We start from the raw sequence: 8,463 nt of genomic DNA, 5'->3' as shown, positions 1-8,463 counted from the left end.
GAGAGAGAGAGAGAGAGAGAGAGAGAGAGAGAGAGAGGAAGAAGAAGGAAGACTAGCTGAGAAGAGCAGTCTCACTGGGAGGAGAAAATAGATAAAGTAAGGTAATGGGATAAACACACCCAAACTATATCATATGCACATATGAAACAGAAAGTCTTGCTGGGCTTGCACCTCTAAAGATCCCCCCTCTTCCTTCCTCTCCTATGTGTGTTTGTGTGTGAGAGGGGGAGAGTACGTGTGTATATGAGTGTCCCTGAGTTTAATCACGTGTGCTCTTGAGGAGAGAGTTGTTTTGCTACTGTGATTTTTATAGACCTCACCGATTCCTGCTCATCTTTCAAGTCTAAGGATATGGTGTGCAGGAAAATCCACATCTCATCACCACAAAGCCTGCATCGGTAAGGTAGGACACAGGTGAAAGATCCAGAGTTAAACACCTGAACCTGATGGATTAAATAGGATGATACAGACAGACATGGCCAACAAGATTTGTCTTCTGGCTGTTGGAGAATACGTAAGGTATAACTTGAGATATTTAGGGGATGAGAGTGTCTTTCTCCTGCCCTGTCCTTCGTGTCTCCAATAATTTCTCCTACCTGTCTTCAAATGCTACCTGGAGATCTCAGTCTTTCCCTGTTCCCTAAATTGATGGACTATGGAAGTGACAGAGAAGAAAGAGTCTCCATATGAAAAGCTGGCTTAGAAGGGAGAAGAACGCTTGTTTTAATAAGCAGATGGTCTCTGTAGATGGGGGAGTGTTAACATTAAAACATATGCTTGGGGAGGGAGGGAGGAAAGAAGGAGAGGAGGGAGAGAGCGAACAAGAGGGGAAGAGGCGGAGGAGGATTAGGAGGCACGTGGCATCTGTAAACAGTGTTCTTTCTAGAAGTTTCCCATGTGAGGGAAGCAGCTTTCCAGAGTAGTATAATGAAATTTGCCCAAATATTTCTGATTTCAGCTCAAAGACTTTTTACCTGACATAAATTATGATTGCATAGTACCAAGAAATGTCATCTGCAGAAATGATAGTTAGGTGAGCTTGTGTTTTCTTGTTTGGTTTTGTTTTTCAATCCACTTGATAAAATAAAAACATTAGGATATCATTGTGGTGATTTTGCACCGAGTCTCTGTGTTTGTAGCAGAAACTGAACTGTTTTTACCGTGCTGTTGTTGCTAGCTGAGATGTCTAATGTGTTATAGATAACATATACAGATGTCAAAAGTGGGTAGAAAGGCAACTCCTACTTGTTACTACTCAAATAATGTGATTTTTAATTAATGTATTACTTTGAAGAACAAAAGTTATGATTCTCTATTAGAGCTGGAGTGAAATGAGGAGATGCAAATATGGGCAGAGCCAAAACTATGCACTCCCTGTTTGTGAAATTCAACTTGGTTCAACCTTATTATTATGTCAGTTGATGGAGACTGTTGTGGAAGCATAGCATATTCTGATCAGGTTGATGGTGTTTTGTTGATGTTGCTTCTAAACTAAAAGAAGACCCACAAAAGGATGAGAAATATAAGAGAGCTAAACCTACAGCATAACAAAATGAATGCTAGATTAAGTGTTAAAAGACCCTGGTTCTGCTACTATGCAACCGGGTGACATTGGTTAAGGTTGTGCTACTGCTGTTAGCTTTGTTTTCTTGAGTATATTTCGAAGAAATCAATGTCAGTCCAGAATCACAAACAGATCCCTGTATGGTCCAGATGGTGTGAGTAACCCTGCCCAAGTGTAAGACCCAAGTAGGTACCTGGGCTTATGATCTGCTGGAGAAAACTTTACTCCTAGAGAGGGAAACACAGTTAGCCCTAGTCAAACCTTACAATGGAAGGGGAAGGATGCGTGTCTTCAGGAGCACCCAGTGCTGCAATGTTTCAAGAAAAAACAGATTTTGTGTAAAGTAGTTCAATTTGTTTTCAAGATGTAAGCAGTACACTTAAAAATTTAAAAGTTAAAACAAAATGCAGGGTCAACTAATCATGTCAAAAGACTCCATGAACTAAAACTGAGGGCCCTGAGGTAAGTGATCTCTTGGGCCTTCTTAAAATTTAAAAGTCAAGGACATTAGGGCAGGATCTACAATGAGAAAAAAAATCATATATATATATATCAGACCATGCTGTTTTTTAATTTTATTTTTAATTTTATTTTTATTTTTCAGATGAGAAAGATTGACAGAGATCTGTGATGTGTTAAATGAAGAGCAGCAGGGGTTTTAAGCCCCGCTGGGGTGGTAGCCATTGCTAGGGATGCACAGAGAGTTCTCCATTTGGGATGTGCATTTGTGTGTGAGATGCAAGTGCTTTGTGGGTGTGTATATGTGGATGGGTGAAAAGGAGAGCAGTAACTGTCAGGAACCCACTGACATTTTTTCTGACTCCGAGTTGATTCTGGCCTTTTACTCACCCTCACTTGCTTGCTTGACCTTTGTTCTCCTATTCTTGCCCTTCTTCTCAGTCCTCTCACTGGGATTTTTTTTTAAAGTAATGAATCTGGATATTTAAAAGTCTAGGAAGAAGTTAAAGACTTGGTAATGGGTTTGAAGAAAGGTGTAAGGACGAATGGGGATCAAGTAAAGGGAATTGAATTACCTGCAGCTCCTGTGGTGAGGCAAGTCTGTTATTTCAAGCTTGACTTATCTTTACTGTGGACATAAAATATGATCTGGGAGTGTGATGTCAGCGCATCCACTCTCAATAATTGATATGATGAATAATCTCAACCTTCCAATACCTTCTGTATCTCCCCACATCTCAAGAAACTTCATTCATCAGCCACGTTTGAAATGTTTAAGTAATCTCAGTGATGTATGGAACCCTGACACTCCCTTGTTAGAAATTCGTGCTACTAACATTCTATCAAATTAAAAAGCCACTGAGCTCTTGTGCATAAAATTACCATAAATTACCTTCTGAAGGTTCATTGCTGTTTGGAATGTTTAATTGCTCACTCAGCTGAACTTTAACAGCTCAGTATTATTAATCAACTTGTCAAAAGGTTTTTCATTATGTAGTCTTTAGCTGGAATTGGGCAGGGTACGAACTTGTACTTCAGTTGGTCTGATTCTAGTAAACTGCCAACCAATCTTGGTAGAGTTTGGCATCTTTTGTTCTCTTTATGACATTTCACAAAGTATTCTGGGGGAAAAAAGCTAGGTTCTTCCACATGTTTCTTTAAAGTCAGTGAATTCATCAATAAAAGAGAGAGTTTTAATGGCTGTATAAAGGACAACGAAAGCAGGTGGACGAATGATGGCAGACGGCTGAGAAGCGATTATATTCGTCTTCCAGTTGAATTATGCTAGGGGCGAGATAAACTTCCTAATGGAACTGGTATGTTAATGATGACATATAATGTGATTTTACTATAATTTTCTTTAAAGTGATACTTCATGGATGGCATGTTTAGGTGAGTGACTTGTGTTCCATGAATCCTTACAATACAGCCAGTTTGACTCATCTTCGAGAGCAAGGGAAGTTTCCTTACCCAACTTAGCAAGGGCACCCCAGAGGCAACAAACTAGTTCTAATTGCTCCCACTGTCAACGCTTAAAAGTAACTGTTTGAATTTTAGTGGACATGACTCTGAGTTTTACAAACTCAGGAATATGAAACTATTCCAATAAAGCTTAAAAGGATCCAGACCCAGCATTTTACGCTGTGCGATAATTATTCCCTGCCCCTTCCCATCTAATTTGCCTTGTCCCCTTTTCTCTCTGTATTATTTTTAATTGTGAAAATATATGAACGAAATCACCATGGGAGAAAATCATGTTTTCCTATTAACTTCATATTTTATATTTTAAAGTAATTTCTTTTATTGAAAGCTAAGCAATGAGAAACTTCCATCAAAGGCCAGTGGCTCAGAAGTCAGTGATGCTTATGGTAAGGTCATGGTGATGTTAAGAGGGATAGCATTCCAAACATGGGCACCATTGGCATAGTGAGATTGAACAAATGACTGCCTTCTGTGGTTCCAAAGTAAAAATCTGAATCTCCTCAGGTCATCACTGGAATTGAAGTCATATAGGAAAAGTCATGGATAACTAACTATGTCAGAAAGACCTTGGGTCCTGAAAACTAACTGTTCTTCATTGAGAGAGAAGCTGCTTTTGTTAGTGATTCTTTATAAAAAATAATAACTTGCATGATGTTTTAATTTATTTGTCTTCATGTAGCAACAAATAGAAATAAGGTTCTGACAAATAAAAATACAGATGCAGCTGGAGATTGATGTGATTGAAAATCCTTTCCCCAGCCCTCACCTCACAACTACCCAAAGTCAGCAAGCCATTGTTTAATTCAGAGCTCTGGAGGCAGTGCATGGCAATGCCAAGAGCAAACATCATCCACCCTGCATCTTAGCATTCTCCATCACTGCTTTCATTGATCCCTGCTGTCTCTCATCCCAAAAGGTATGCCACAGGTCTGGATGGAGAATAACTAAATGCAGCACTTTAGATGAATACTTAGGAAACAAGACCAAATGGTAGATGAAAAGAAACTCATTGAAGACACACCAAGGCTGGAGAGATAGTGAACAGATGAACGTTCTTGCTTCCAAGCCTGATGACATTAGTTTGATCTCCTGAACCAACATGGTAAAGGGAGAGAACCAACTTCTGCAGGTTGTTCTGTAACCTCCAAACTCACACCGAGGCACAACATTTTCCTTTCCCCCAGCATACACATAAATAAATAAATGTAGTTACAAAATTAAAGGCAAACAACAAGAATCCTTTATGTTTTCCAGATACAGGAAAGGCGATTAAGAAGATGTTGGCCAGCTGCTTTTTATACAATCATTGTGAACAACAAAAAAGTACCATTATTAAATATGGAAGAATTTAGTCAGTGAGGATTTTGGAACTCCAAAACGAGTAACTTTGGAGAGCTATAAGAATGCTTTAGAAGTGAATGTATTTGAAATAATTCAGGCAAACCTCACTTTGAGTCAGAGAGCACGAACTGGTCTCTTGAGGTCCTATTCAATTTGAAGTCTCTCTAGTTCTATGATGTTAAATTTTGGTATGATTGACTAGACTGCCTTAGGACTAAATTCCACTCATTGATTCTGGTATCTTCTAAGAAAAAAAAGCAACTAGAAATTGCCTCTTTGTGCACCAATTGCAGCAGCTGGCTTTTCCCTCTAGCATTGTAGTCATGCATAGTTGAGAACAGAGTGGAGCTCATTGTGTAAATTTTCTTTAGTGCATGGATTATTGATTTAATAGATCATGACAATCTATTTTGTCAGGCTGCCGCCACACAGGTTCTGAGTCAGCAGGCAGACAAGCCTTATAAAATATTTGTTGTGAAAATAAAAAGCTGCTGCCTAAGATGAAATTGAAGCTGAATAATGGTAAAGTCAGTTTTCTAATAAGCAAGATGATCATCACCCAGGACCTGAGATCATTAGAGGGAAAGAGCTAGCCATTTTACTTCATGCTTTTGCTTCTGTGGTAGGAATGGAAAAAATCTTAACCCAGAAGAAGTGAAAACAAATTCTGCATCTTTTATGGATGTGGAGTATGAAGGATGAGGGGATATCTAGTAGGTTTTCTGGCTGTCAAAGGTAAGAATGTCAGAAGATGGAAGATAGACTCTGATTTGGCTGTGCGGTGGCAGGCAGTTTATTGACTAATAAAAGGGAGCAGAGCTGTGGAAAAGCAAGTGTAAAAATATGATGCATTCATAACAGTGATCCTGATGGTGTGACATTCCCAAATGGGAGAAATAGGATTGAACAGCCCTGTCTTCATACCAATAAATCATTGGAATCAGTATGTATGCACATATATACACAGAATATACACATAAGTATATACACCACACAGAGATAATTATAAAAGCCTAGAGTTTCATATGTTTGTTGATTGTTTGAGGCTCCTTGGAGCAGCAAGTTAGTAAAGGAGTGAGCGTCCTGACAACAGGACTTAGTAATCCGGAGTTAAATGCCCTATTTATGAAGAAGGAAAGGGCAGGTTCATCCCGCATCTGAGTGACGCAAGAGTACACTCTCATGAAAGGCTGTAAAGTCAGTTAGACAAGTCCTGGTAGTCAAGGACAATTATTAAGAACAGTTAAAGTAGAGGAAATAAATGCGTTTGTTCTACAGTAGATCAGGGGGCACAATAGCATCTAGGACAATGAATACTGCCACTCAAACTCAGTCCACCTTATTTGATTGGTTTCCTGCTTGGGACCACGTTAAAAAGAAAGATCGCAAGAACAGTCATCTTAGTAATGTGAGATGGACTCAAAGCCATGCCTGCCTGGCAACAGCTATGCATTGAGGTTATCTCTTGCCATGAGTTAGCAACTTCGTTGGGGCAGTTGGGTTACCCCAAATGGTGACCAGATTTAATTATGAACCTTTGAGTACCATGCTTTTCTAAGGCCATGACTAGAGTGCTTGGCAATTATCACTCAATTAATTGGTTACTGGAAACCAATGTATCTAGAGGTGAGATGAATTCACCCTTTTCCTTCTGCATTAAAGGGCATCCTCCTCACAATTTCTAAGGTCTATTGTCAGCATGTTTACTCCTTGTCGCTTGAAGGAACCTCAAATGATCAAGAGATAGCCAAAACTTCAAGCTTTTATAATTATCTCTGTGTGGTGTATATATTTAGGTGTGTGCATATGTGTGTGAGGGCATATGTGTGTGAATTTGTCTGTGTGGGTACCAGAGTGGTTTTTCTACTGAGTCTTGCCTTATTTTATTTTTCCTTTTGAGACAAGTTCTCTCACTGAGCCTGGAGCCTACTTGTAGTAATATAAGTAGAGGGGCTGCGTCCCCAGCACCCCGACTGCCTGGCTAGCTTATGCCCCGAAATAATTACACAGACTCTGTATTCTTTTAAACACTGCTTGGCCCATTTCTATCTAGCCTCTTCTTGGCTAACTCTCGCACCTGGACTAACCCATTTCTAGTATAGCCCACGAGGTGGCTTACCAGGGAGATTCTAGCCTACGTCCATCCTGGGTCGGAGCTTCATCACGTGTGCCTCAGAGAGCAGAGCTCTTGCATCCGCCCTGGAGATGGGAGCATGTCGTCTCTGCACCAGAGCAGAGCTGTCGAGTCTGAGCTCACTTCCTCTTCCTCCCAGCATTCTGATCTGTTTACTTCTCCCACCTATGTTTTAACCTATGAGAGCCAGCCAAGCAGTTTCTTTATTACTTAACCAATGAAATCAACAGATTGATATATGACACTCCCACATCACCTACTGATTGGCTACACATGATTGGTGTATTGGCATTAGTTACAGAAACAATAAAATCGAGTTCATCCTTCGCCCTGTGCCTTACAAAATGCCCTGTGTCCAGAAAACCAGATTCCACAAAGGCTGAACATCTGGGGACAGAGAAGACAGGGCATTGCTTTTTATTCTGGGTACATAGACAATCTTGATGCAGGTTATTCAAAACCATATACTTCAGGTAAAAATGCGTTTTGCCTACATATTTTTTTGTTAATTGAGCCCAACAAAGACAGGTTCTCTATAATTCAGGAGGTAGATGGTTTTTAACTCATATTTCCTGCTATGGATTTTGTCTGTGCCTTGCTACTGAGACTAATTCCCACCTCTCATGCTGAACTTGGCAGCAGCAACCTCACAGACAAGTCCATCTTCACCATAAACAAAGCAAAGTGATTCATGGCCTCTTTTCTCTTTCTTAGATTTTGCAGAAAATTAGAAATTTTAGAAAAAAAATCAAGTGGTCTCAGAGGTGGTCTGAAATGCATTTGTTCATGAACAATCAAAACGCTGGTCCTGAATGCATCATCCTCAGAAGACCAAGCAGCATTTAGTTCTTGTCTTGTGAAACTAAAAAAGCAATAGAGAAAAAATTCAGAAGTAATGCCTTGACTCCAGTGCCATTTATATTCTCCAGAATTTCTGTGAAGTTGTTTAGTAGCATCTATTAAGCTGACAAGCAGCAGATTTTATTTTACCAGACAAAAAATTCTAAGGGTTTCAGCATTGAAACATGTATTACAGAATTAAATAGCTTTAAATGACCAATTGGAGGACAATATAGAATACCTGGTAGACAGATAAATCAATATGTAAAGATGTACAAGGAATATTAACCATTTTCCTTTCCAATCAAATAGAGGAGACCAAGAATCCAAGGACATAATTCTGATATATTTCGTGCCATGGGGTGATAAGCATGTTTAATTTCTGAAGCAAGGGTGATATCAATAGAAATAAGTATTGGCTCTAATTCATTAGAGCACTATATGGTTTGGCATTTATAAATAAAGGCCTCTCTACTCTGAATTCTCCATGTGCATAAAAGAGAAGCCAATGATTAATTTAAACAAATCACACTTAATTCTTAAACATATACTTCTTGAACACTTTCTTTGTGGAAGACACTGCTTGCTCTACCATTCCTTCAAGAAGTAGAATAGGGTATAGGCAATCTTCCAGAGATATTTA

This window comes from Microtus ochrogaster (assembly GCF_000317375.1).
Source record: "Microtus ochrogaster isolate Prairie Vole_2 chromosome 14 unlocalized genomic scaffold, MicOch1.0 chr14_random_1, whole genome shotgun sequence".
NCBI classification, from domain to species: Eukaryota; Metazoa; Chordata; class Mammalia; order Rodentia; family Cricetidae; genus Microtus; species Microtus ochrogaster.
Note: the sequence above shows the minus strand (reverse complement) of the source record.